Genomic DNA, 13550 nt, shown 5'->3' with positions numbered 1-13550 from the left:
AAAGAACAATACAGTATCCACATCTGAACCAAAGAGTAAAACAGTGAAATGTGGATTATTAAATATCAGGTCTCTCTCCTCCAAGTCTCTGTTAGTACATGACTTAATAATTGATCAACAAATCGATTTACTCTGCCTTACAGAAACCTGGTTGCAGCCGAATGATTATGTTAGTTTAAATGAATCAACACCCCCGAGTCATTCTAACTATCAGAAATCTCGAAGCACAGGCCGAGGGGGCGGTGTGGCAGCAATTTTTCACACCAGCCTATTAATTAATGAAAGACCAAGACAGACTTTTAATTCATTTGAAATTAGCCTTGTTCACCCCAGCTGTAAAACTCAGAAACCAGTCTTACTTGTTATCATCTATCGTCCACCTGGGCCTTACACAGATTTCTCAGACTTTATATCTAATTTAGTTCTGAGCTCAGATAAAATAATTATTGTGGGTGATTTTAACATCCATGTAGATGCTAAAAATGACAGCCTCAACATGGCATTTAATCTGTTATTGGACTCAATTGGCTTCTCTCAATATGTAAAAGAAGCCACCCACCACTTTAATCACACTCTAGATCTTGTTTTAACATATGGCATAGAAACTGAACATTTAACAGTGTTTCCTGAAAACCCTCTTCTGTCTGATCATTTCCTGATAACATTTACATTTACAATAATTGATTACACAGCAGTGGAGAGTAGACTTTATCAAAGTAGATGTCTTTCTGAAAGCGCTGTAACTAAGTTTAAGAATATAATCCACCCACTGTTATCATCTTCAATGCCCTGTACCAACACAGAGCAGAGCAGCTATCTGAACGCTACTCCAGCAGAGGTCGATTATCTTGTTAATAATTTTACCTCCTCACTACGTACGACTCTGGATACTGTAGCTCCGGTGAAAACTAAGGTCTCTAATCAGAAGTACCTGACTCCGTGGTATAATTCTCAAACACGTAGCCTAAAGCAGATAACTCATAATCTGGAGAGGAAATGGAGTGTCACAAATTTAGAGGATCATCATTTAGCCTGGAGAAATAGTTTGTTGCTTTATAAGAAAGCCCTCCACAAAGCCAGAACATCTTACTATTCATCAATGATTGAAGAAAATAAGAACAACCCCAGGTTTCTCTTCAGCACTGTAGCCAGGCTGACAAAAAGTCAGAGCTCTTTTGAGCCAACCATCCCTTTAACATTAACTAGTAATGACTTCATGAACTTCTTCACAAATAAAATTTTTATCATTAGAGAAAAAATTACCAATAATCATCCCACAGATGTAATATTATCTACAGCTACTCTTAGTACCATTGATGTTAAGTTAGACTCTTTTTCTCCAATTAGTTAACTTCTATAACTTCTATAATCGCTTCCTCCAAACCATCAACGTGTCTTTTAGACCCCATTCCTACAAAACTGCTCAAAGAAGTCCTGCCATTAATTAATGCTTCAATCTTAAATATGATCAACCTATCCTATCTCTAATAATCAGTCAATGTACCACAGGCCTTCAAGCTGGCTGTAGTTAAACCTTTACTCAAAAAGCCATCTCTAGACCCAGCAGTCTTAGCTAATTATAGGCCAATCTCCAACCTTCCTTTCATATCAAAAATCCTTGAAAGAGTAGTTGTCAAACAGCTAACAGATGATCTGCAGAGGAATGGTTTATTTGAAGAGTTTCAGTCAGGTTTCAGAGCTCATCACAGCACAGAAACAGCTTTAGTGAAGGTTACAAATGATCTTCTTATGGCCTCTGACAGTGGACTCATCTCTGTGCTTGTCCTGCTAGACCTTAGTGGAGCGTTCGATACTGTTGACCATAATATCCTATTAGAGCGATTAGAACATGCTGTAGGTATTACAGGTACTGTGCTGCAGTGGTTTGTATCATATCTATCTAATAGACTCCAATTTGTACATGTAAATGGAGAGTCCTCTTCACACACTGAGGTTAATTATGGAGTTCCACAGGGTTCAGTGCTAGGACCAATTCTGTTTACATTATACATGCTTCCTTTAGGCAGTATCATTAGAAGACATAGCATAAATTTTCACTGCTATGCAGATGACACCCTCTATCTGTCCATGAAGCCAGATAACACACACCAATTAGTTAAACTGCAGGAATGTCTTAAAGACATAAAGACCTGGATGGCCGCTAACTTTCTGCTTCTTAATTCAGATAAAACTGAGGTTATTGTACTCGGCCCTGAAAATCTTAGAAATATGGTATCTAACCAGATTCTTACTCTGGATGGCATTACCTTGGCTTCCAGTAACGCTGTGAGGAACCTTGGAGTCATTTTTGACCAGGATATGTCCTTCAACGTACATATTAAACAAATGTGTAAGACTGCATTCTTCCATTTGCGCAACATCTCTAAAATTAGAAATATCCTGTCTCAGAGTGACGTTGAAAAACTAGTTCATGCATTTATTACTTCCAGGCTGGACTACTGCAATTCATTATTATCAGGATGTCCAAAAAACTCACTGAAAAACCTTCAGCTAATCCAAATTGTTGCAGCAAGAGTACTGACAGGGACTAGAAAGAGAGAACATATTTCTCCTGTTTTGGCTTCCCTTCATTGGCTTCCTGTTAAATCCAGAATTGAATTCAAAATCCTGCTCCTCACATACAAGGTCTTAAATAATCAGGCCCCATCTTATCTTAATGACCTTGTAGTACCATATCACCCTATTAGAGCACTTCGCTCCCGCTCTGCAGGCCTACTTGTTGTTCCTAGAGTATTTAAAAGTAGAATGGGAGGCAGAGCCTTCAGCTAAGTTTCAGTTAAAACTTTCTTTTTTGCTAAAGCATATAGTTAGGGCTGGATCAGGTGACCCTGAATCCTCCCTTAGTTATGCTGCAATACATGTAGGCTGCCGGGGGATTCCCATGATGCATTGGGTTTTTCCTTTCCAGTCACCTTTGTCACTCAGTATGTATTAATAGACTTCTCTGCATTGAATCATATCTGTTATTAATCTCTGTCTCTCTTCCACAGAATGTCTTTCATCCTGTTTTCCTTCTCTCACCCCAACCGGTCGCAGCAGATGGCCGCCCCTCCCTGAGCCTGGTTCTGCCGGAGGTTTCTTCCTGTTAAAAGGGAGTTTTTCCTTCCCACTGTTGCCAAAGTGGTTGCTCATAGGGGGGTCATATGATTGTTGGGTTTTTCTCTGTATCTATGAAGCGCCTTGAGGCGACTTTTGTTGTGATTTGGCGCTATATAAATAAAATTGAATTGAATTGAATTGAATGATTCAGGACTCCTCAGGTTTTATTATCCATTTTTAGACAGCGATGAGATCAGCTGCACACTCCACAGAGGCCCAGAGTTACTGTTAATATCAAAAATATAATGCTGTCCTTTGAGATTTTAACATAAGACTGTGAGTGTAATGGATCTAAAACTGTTTAAATCTTCAGAGCCCTCTACATCGTGGTAACATGGAGACTTTAAAACAGCAGCAAAAGGTTTCAGGAGTGCAGTGTACTTTGTTCTTTTCATTTAATAATAGAGTCCATATTATATCAACAGCTACATTCACCCTGGGGAGAAACTAATTAGGGAGACCATGAGGACTAAGCTGGGTTTCCTGGGTCCAGAGGTTTGGAGAAACTTCTTCCCTTTCTTTCATCACAGCTGTCCTGTGCCAGATGTTCTGTTGACCCACTGAGAGAGGCAAAATTTAAGAAACACCAGGAACACTGAAGCTCATGGCATGGATCAAGCAGGACTCATGATCTTCACCAGCAGCTTCCTCACAGGGAAATCTTCAGCACTCCTCTGTAGGCCCGCCCCAGGAGATGGATAAACCCAGCATTTCATCAACACTGTGATGAGACCTTTGATTTGTGTAATGTTATAAATACTCAGATACTCCCCAGAGGCTCTGGACTTTTACATAAAGATATTATATTCAGTCCTGTAGAAAAGTATATATTTAAAAATATATTAACCTCTCTAGTTACTCTGGTATGAATAACGCTGAATTACTTTATGGTAAATAACACACTATCTGAAAAAAACTGAAAGAATTCCAGATCATAAGTTTGTAGTTTGACATACAAGTGACGACCTTTGACCTTCATCAGGTTTTATTTAATTGTGTCAGAGAAAATCAAACGTGCTCTTCATGCAGCTGAGTACATCAAGTGTTTAAAACGGAAGCTGCGCAGGTCTGAGATCAGCAGCTCTCTGAAACACCAAACTTAGGTCCTGTTAATGCTGATATATAGTGACACAGTTACAGGGATGATTAATCCTTTTGACTTTTTGTCTTTAACTTTATCACTAAAACAGCTGCAGCTTTCACTGACAGCACGTGGTACTTTGACCTTTGTACTGTTTTCATCAGTTAATTTTCATCAGTTAAGTTTCTGCTCCTTTCAGAACATCCTGTGTAATCTGCTCCAGTCACACCTCACTGTATACAAAATCCTTCTTCACTGTCCTCGTCTGTGTGAGTCTGCTCCTCGGGTCCACCTTTAGGCTCATTCTGATAATCTGACCAATAAACTTATGTTTATTAAAATTAAAATTATGAAGTTCGACTTCAACACTGGATAACAGCAGTGAGAATATTTCAATAAACACTGAAAACAACAAACACTATATAAGTGTTTGTCACACTGACAGGGTTCTATCACATGATTTTTTTTCCCTCTTTAGTGAAATCAGACTCACAAAACATTTCTTACAAGCCTCAAAGTTTTTACTTCACTTGTTCCACATTTTGTCATGTTACAGCTTTATTCCACAGTGGATTACAGTCATTCACCTCTGAATCCTGCACACAGTGCCCATAATGACAAAGGGAGAAAGGTTTGCTTGAAACTCTTGTAACTTCATTAAAAAAAGAAAAAAAAAAGAATATAACATGCACACAATTGTTCACATCCTTTTCTCAGCACTTTATTGAAGCACATTTGGAGACAATGATGACACCAAGTCTGTATGGTTTAACAGCTAGTTTAATGACTTTTTATAAAGTCCTGCAGAAACATTGGTTACATCCAATTGCTTGCCTGTCTCAGTTCAGATTCTGTCATGATTGAACACACTGGGCTATAATACACATCTGAGTGTGGTTTTCCATAAATAAACAAAGAACAAACAAACGTAAAGAAACAGGCAGTCCTATTATTAGCAGAGTCATATTTAACTATACAAACAATCACATTAACGCCACTTTCTTTGCACAAGAAATATCTCACAATGTCCACAAGGGGTCACTGTAGACAATAAATTGGCTTGATAGCGCACCTTACAGGTGTCCTTATAGTCAGGCACAAATATGGAAAAACCTGCAGCGGTTAAACTAAAATAAAAACAAATAAAAATTAACTTGTGCTAAATAATCTAACCAACATAGTATCAAAGTACTGACACATGCACGAACAGTTACAAACAGCTTTATGGCTATTTATTTATTTACCTGCCAAAGGAAAACCACTTAGAGTGGTAAGTGTTTTATAATTTTGGTTTTCCAAAATTTATAAAATTTCTAATTTTATAAACATGGCTTATACTCCTACTATTTCTGTTAACTAGACATAAAAACACTTGAGGTCACCCTCTGATGTATTTACCACCCCGTCGTAGATCAATCACAGTATCCTGAACTCTCATTGGTAGACGCTTGAATTGTTGTCGTGAAGTTCAGCCTGGATATCTTAAAAAGAAGGAAACTGAACTTCTTTTCAGGCACTTAGACTAACATGACCTGGACCCTTTTAGCGTCCTCTGTAGTTGAACTGTGGAAGTGAAACAGAGCCACAGCCTGCACACACACAGTTTAACACATCAGTAACTGCACAACATGCAGAGCAGGAGTGAACATGCTGCAACACTTCAAACTGATCATAACTGTGTCAATAAAACCATGAATGCTGCCAAACTGCTCAGTGTATGACTCAGACTGATAGCTGCTCCCTTCTCTCTGACACACTGTTGAGTATTTCATATATTTAACCACTTTAACAACTCTGACCTTTGACCTATTCTGGTATTAGTTACAGTTGTTATGGCGATCCTTGGTGACCTGGTTTGACCTATCATGTTAAAAACAGTATGAGGCTGTGAACAGGTTAAGAGGCTCATATCTGTGTTGTTTCCTTCATTCATGTGGAGGTGTGTGTGTGTGTGTGTGTGTGTGTGTGTGTGTGTGTGTGTGTGTGTGTGTGTGTGTGTGTGTGTGTGTGTGTGTGTGTGTGTGTGACAGTGAGCAAGAAGACGATGAAGAGGATGAGGAAGGTAAAGAGAGCAAAGAAAATGAAGGTCACCCTGAGGGTGGTGGGAAGGATGAGGAGAGGACAGATTTCTTACATTTCAATTCTTTACATTTTTTGTCCTTCGTGCTTTTGAACCATCAAACTGTAGGTCAGGAAAGCTGATTCTTTTTGTCTGTTTCTGATAATAAAACATGTTTCTGGGGACGTCGTGTTCAGCTGTCTTATCATGCAGTATAGTAAACATGTTTCAGTGTGAATGTTACAAAGATGAGATTTTACTGTGAAGCTTTTTTATACCAGGGGAATCATAAATACTTCAGTGATGTAAATAATGCTCTCAGAAGCTGGAAACTCCAAGCAAAACTCACTGAACCATAAATAACTGTAGATTACAATATGATGAGAAATGAGGGCTGAAATGTGAGGAGGTTTCAGACGGTGCAGACTTATGGACGTGTCATAGATTTGTATTAAATGTGGTTTATGAAAAGTTCATTACTGCTTTGTAGATTTCCCCTCATTAACACACTGTCTGACCTGCTGACTTACACAGGTCAGCTTCACTGTTTGATTCTGATAGCTGAGCTGACACAGGCTCTGTGATCTGCTGTAGTTTGTTAGAAATACTTTGACTCACAGAAAAAGCTGCTCAGCTCTTGTTCTGGACACATTTGGGAGAGAACCTGCCTCTGTGTGTAACAGCGCCCCCTGCTGCTCTTGATGATAAATGTGCAGATGCTGATTCTTGCTGTGACTGTTGATCCAACTGGAAGTTCTGTGGTTACAGGTCCAGCTTCCTCCTGTGAAACCTGTACTAGTGAGCTGCTGTTACAGACCACCAAGTTCTAATATCCAGTATCTCCAGGTCACATGTACAAAGCTGCAGTCAGTCACTGGAGACCTTAATATTGAGTCGTTCTCACATACCTGTATTTAGCCACGTCCCTGCTCAAGAAGATTTTGTGTGATCAACTCGACCATAATAACAGAAAAATACTTTTAAAGAAGGATCAGAGTTTCTTTTTATTCCTGTCAAACATTTATCACATTTTTGTGGAGCTGAATGTGTTTGAAAAACCTTTAATTTGTTTACTGTCTCATATACCAACTACTACACCTGCTGCACCCTCTCACCTCTGATGGTGTTTGAGGGAGAGAAACAATTGAAATGAACATAAACTTAAATGCAACATAAGCATCATGTCAGTGGCTGCCTTATCTGTATGTTTAGGATCATTGTCCTCCTGCATTGACTGAAACTGAAGGACTGTTTGTTAACTTCAGTGAGAACTCTGACATTTCTAAACTGAAGTTTATTTATATTGAAGAAAGTGTTTAACAAGCTTAAAAGTTGATGTGAGCAGTAAATAAAAAGGGTTAAACACATAGTATTGCTCTCAAACTGCTCCTCTTCCTGGAGTGAAGCACAGCCTGATATCCCTCCCTCTTCTTCCTGCTCTTAAACAGTCACTGAAGTGGATGTTTTACTGTCACCACCAGAGCCAAAGACCAGAGCTGAATTCTTAAAATATTCACGTGAAATCACACTGGATCCAAACACAGCAAACACACATCTGTTATTATCTGAGGGGAACAGAGAAGTAACAATAATGGAACAACAACAGTCTTATTCTGATCATCCAGACAGATTCACTGGATGGTTTCAGGTCCTGAGCAGAGAGAATCTGACTGGACGTTGTTACTGGGAGGTGGAGTGGAGAGGGACAGCAGTTGGTGTAGCAGTCGCATACAAGAATATCGGCATAGCAGGGAGGGGCCATGAATGTGGATTTGGATACAATGACAAATCTTGGGCATTATATTGTGATGAAATCAATGATACATTTTATGATGACGGTTTAGACAGAAAAAGTTTTGAATTTCGACACAACAAAGTGCGAACTGTCCTCTCAGGTCCTCGGTCCTCCAGAGTAGGAGTGTACCTGGATCACAGAGCAGGTATTCTGTCTTTCTACAGCGTCTCTGAAACCATGACTCTCCTCCACAGAGTCCAGACCACATTCACTCAGCCGCTCTATGCTGGACTTTGTCTTTGGTTAGTTGGAGCCACTGCAGAGTTGATTAAAGTCAAATAGAGAAGACAGGTTCATGTTGATCCCTGACCATTATATGTACTTGTGTAGTTTCTAAATTAGGTTTTACATTTTAGAAGCTGAGAAGTTCAGTGGTCCATTGATGTGTGAAAATAATATCGCACTGATTCAAACTGTACTTACATTTATATACCTTACATCAATATAAATCTGAATTTGCTCTTATGGCTGATAATCATGTGAGTTTAAATGATACTACTCTTCATATTCAGCATGTTTGAAATCTGTCATCAGTCTGGTTAGTGGTTTTATTCTGTAGTTGCTGTAGTGGGTTGTCAAACGCAACAATATATTGGAGCTGCAGTGATTCATCAGTTAGTCAATGATTAGAGAATTGATTGTTTGATCATTATTTTAGTCACATTTAAAGGTGGTTCCAGTTTATGAAATGTGAAGATTGTTGATTTTCTTGATCATATATGACTGTAAACTTAATGTCTTTGAGGTTTGAACTTTTAAAATGTAACAAAAAAATTTAATCTTTGAGGTTTTTTATATTGTTATTATTGTATCTAGAGTGATGACATTTAATGTCATTTTTCAGATACTTAGACACGTGAAGAAACCAAATCACACAATAATGACGTGAACACATTTATAGTCAGTGTTCAAGATGATGGATAGAAATGAAAATCATGGAGCATTTATGCATTTTTACGTCTGTGTCACAGAAACTGTTCAGCTATTCTCTGTTTATTAGTCTATTTATCAGGAACCTCTGTTGATTTTATATGTAAAGAATTTTTCTTCTATCACTGAACCTTTTAAGAGTTTTCTCATAGTAGTTTTGGGGAGTTTTTAATTAGATTTACAGCTTCAGAATAACTTTGTGATGTCAGATTAGAAAATCTGTGTCCAACCCCGGTGTTTGATCAGATGTTTGATCCCTGCAGGGTTGGATTTTTTTCTATGAATGTTGAATTTGTTGTATTTGATTTGAGTTAGATTTTTACTGATGGATGATTCGTTGTAAAAAGTGGTTCTACCAACAGTTTATTTCTTTGTTATTGTGATTAAAATGTCAAACAAATATATTTTCCACTTTTTGTGTGACAGATGCAGGAATTTCTCTGTCCTGCATGTGGAGAAATCTGCTGTTAAATCAGAACATTAACAGGTTTCAGGTTGTATTCAAACACATCTTACTGTGTATCATGTGTCAGCAGGCATGTGTTAACAGGGACTATAAGACACTTTAGTGGCTTTAATGCATATTTATATGTTTAACACAGTAAGGTGCACAGGTTCATTATACTAAAAAGAGGGAGGAGATGTGCTTCCAAGATTTATTATTCAGACAGAGAAAGCAACTTCACATTCAACCATACAGTAAAGAGGAGTTCAGGACTGAGGCTTACTAGCAGGTGAGAATGGTCAACACAAGGGGAAGACGGATCCATCAAATAAACAAATAAATAAAAAATAGATCAACTCAGGCACTTTTGAACATGCACTCAATCATGAAGGAATCCGGTCCTGGATCAGTCCGGGGTGCTGCTGAAACAGGAAAGAATGATTAGATGATGTTTGCCGGCTGACAAAAGCAGCATTCACTGACACCACAACCCTGAACCCGCTGCTCCTCCCCTGCAGCCACAAACCACACCCCGCCACAAATGCCTCAAACTTTACATGAGCAAAATCGTGCAACAACAACGCATTAACCTCACAACTTTTCAAGACACACAAATTAAACAATGCTTCATCAAATAAAAGAAATACACAATTAACCCCACCTCAAACAGCTACACACACACTCACTTTAAATCATTAAGGCTCCATTTAAGACATCGAACATGGTCACTGCTCAAGTGACAGAACTGCACAAAACCACACTGAATGCAGAGGACACAAACCAATGCACACAGCAGCAAAAACAACTACAGCAACACAACCGAGAACAAACGAGAAGCACAAAACAGGAAAACAAGCTGAGAACAAAACAGCAGGATATCCCTCAGCAGCAGCTACAATATCTTCAGACTGACAAACTGCATTTAGCAGAACAACAATTTAAATTCAAAGAACAGGAAACTGCAGTTTATACAAACCGGGTCCACTAAACTCCTCCACCTGAACAGGAGAGGAGCGCTTCCTGAACCGGTGTTTGTCAAAACATCAGACATTGTCAGATTGGCCGAAAATGGTGTTCACGCCGCCGTCGCTCCAGTACAGCTGAGCAGACTGCAACCGTGGGAGAGAGTGACTGTGTTTCACACGCTCAGCTCGAGCTTTCTGATCCTGGACTTCATGACAGATCTACCACTGTGAGTAACACTGTTTCGTCTTCCGTGGACTCTGTATCTCCTAAACCAGATAACTCTGTGTGTTTGAACTCTACAGACATTATTCAGAGTGACACCTCGGTGTCAAGTTATTCACCGGTTGCCCTCGTTAGTGATCTTTGTGTTCCTGAGCCGTCAGACTCTGGTAATGCTCGCAGTGTTTTCTCTGAGTTAGCCAATAAGGATTTTCCAGCTGTTGAGCTGAACAAAGGACTGTTATTCCACCCCAGACTCACCTACACGCTGTTACTGGCACTGTATCCCCGCTGGACTGTTTTACTCCTCAGCCTGTTAATTCTGAGGTTTCCCAGCCTGAGCCCAGCCACACACCATCAACAGTTGTAAATAAAACAGTGCGTGCTGAGGAGCACAAACAGTCGAAGACTTTGTGTTCTGCAGCCGATGCTCCTTCTAGTGACTGGTTTGTGTTCCAACCTGTTTCGTCTTTTCACATTTCCGGTGTTGCCCAGCCAGCCCTGGACACAGTAAAACTTCTGCATCTGAGACTTCCTGTGTTGGTCCGACAGTTTCCCAGTCTGTGATCTTTTCTGCGCCTCAGCTGGTAAACGTAAATGGTAACAGAGTGCAACCTGCCATAGTTAAACTGGCTAAAATGCTTGAACTTAGCACAAACTTTGTTGGTTCCTGTTTACACCTCAGCTTCTTCTTATTTTCTATATATGGCCTGGTCATGGGGAATGAGACAGAGCACAGAAAATATTTGTTTTTGTTTTTTGGCTTTTTTTAAATTTCTCCAAATGATCTCAGAAAAGCACAGTTTTAAGCACAGTGTTTTAGTTTTTGTTGTTTTGAGTGAAAACATTTAAGTTTAACATTAAACCCAGGAAGAGTTGGGTTCCAGTTTAAGCAGATTATTAAAGCAGATCTAATTTGAACAACTTCACAGGCACCTGTTGAACTGTCACTAACCCAAAACCAGCGACAGCTCTAATCCTGCTCCACAGGCTCAGCCTAAAACACCTGTAACGTTCAAGGTCTGAGATAACAATAAATATCAAAATATCACAGTGTATTAATAATTAATATTTGTAATATATGTGTAATAATTTTTTTATTATTATTTGATTTGATTTTCCTGTTTGCAGCAAACAAGTTTACAAGCAGAGCTGCTGTCAGTCCACAGTAGAGGCCGATCCTTCCTCGTCTCTCTACTGCAGAGACACAAACACATCTGGGTTTCTCACATTCATTAAAATCAATTACACTAACAACACATCAGAATAAGAGAAAAAAACTGTTAGGAGCAGGTTATGTTCAGAGTTTTACTTTTAAATTCACATTTTCTCTCTGAGTCTCTGAGTTTTAGAACAAAACCATTTGAATTGAAACATCAAACTAAAAATGTCCTAATAAACTTTCAAACAGAAAGTGTCCGACTGTTTTCTTTGGTCTGTTTTACTCTGAAAATTCACATTTATATGAAACATTTCTGCTGATCTACACAGACCAACAGTCAGCAGAGTCAGTATCAAATATCAGAAAATTATTATTACCAGTCTACTTTCATAAGTCACCAGTATCCTCTAAACGTCATGTTGCCTCCTGTCATTCAGAGGTGTGTGCTGAGCTGGAGCAGCAATAATGTAGAAACTATGAAACAGAAGAAACTGCAGCGCACAGGAAAAATTTATGACACGTTGAGTTATAATTACAAGTGTGTGAGTCAGTGTTGTGTTTCACTTCTTAAGACTCAAACACTGCTGTGTTTTGCTTTTAAAATGTACATTTATAAATCCATAAAATATGTTTACACATACTATTATTAATTATTTTTTTAAATAGATAAATAGAAAAATAACATTTGTTCATAACACAATTTCAACTTATCAATCAAAACATTAAAGCTTCAAGTACAAAGTTTAAGTCTCTAAATGAATCCTGAGGGTCTGAACTCACAGCTACACTCTGAGAGTTTGTATGAGATCAGACAATAAAGCAGCAGATCACTGTGTATCGAAGAACACAAACACCACTGATTCTGTAAGAAAAGAAAAGCATGACCTCCTGTTCTACGCTATAGCTTAATCAGAGCTTATCATACATAATCATCATTATAAAATCAACGTGAATACTTCATTACAAACTGCCATTCAGTAAAAACCTGAATCACAGGAAATGAAATAAAGCTAAACATCTCAAATCAGCTTCACGTTGCTGTGAAGTCGATGGTTTCATTTTGTTTCATTATCAGCGACAGTCTGTTTACCTTCAAAATGATGTAAACTTGAAAAACTGTTTCCTTCATCGAGTTTATGATTATAGCTCATGAATGAACAGACTTGCATGAAGTTCGTGATTTCTTGGATCATGTCTCATTATTGTGTCCATCATGTGTTGTCCTCGGGATTCCCATATACTTGTTTAACATTCACCTAGAGACCATTTGTGGCCCGAGGACAACACAAGGGTTACAGTGAACTCCAAAAGTCTCGTTCACATTGTTGATCAAACGGTTTCCACTGACTGATCTGAGGAAGTTTTCTGACATCCATTATTATATGAGTTAAGTTGCATTAGTAATGAAGGCACTGAAATAAATCTATTAAATCCAAGTTTAAAGCTTTACTGTTTCTGACATCACCATGAATAACATCATATCCTGTTAGGACCTCCTGACCATCATAATGAGAACAAAGAGAACAAAAAATCCTGTAAACTGAGAAAACTGATTATTGGTTCTTTTGATCAACACTGCATGTAGAGGAATATTAACATTAGATTCCTGAGATCTGCTTCCTTAACACAAGATATTTTTGCTTGAAAGTGGAAACCAGAAATAGTGTGTTTGGCCGCTCCAGTGTCAGAGGACTTGGGGGTGTGACGATGAGTTTTGTGTTTGTACCATATTCGGTGAAGAGCAATCAGGCTGTCACAAGTGGACTGGGAGGA

Source organism: Neolamprologus brichardi, chromosome 3 (assembly GCF_056152115.1).
Source record: "Neolamprologus brichardi isolate AB-2024 chromosome 3, ASM5615211v1, whole genome shotgun sequence".
Classification (NCBI taxonomy): Eukaryota; Metazoa; Chordata; class Actinopteri; order Cichliformes; family Cichlidae; genus Neolamprologus; species Neolamprologus brichardi.
The sequence above is the reverse complement of the archived record's forward strand: the minus strand, read 5'-3'. Positions refer to the sequence as shown.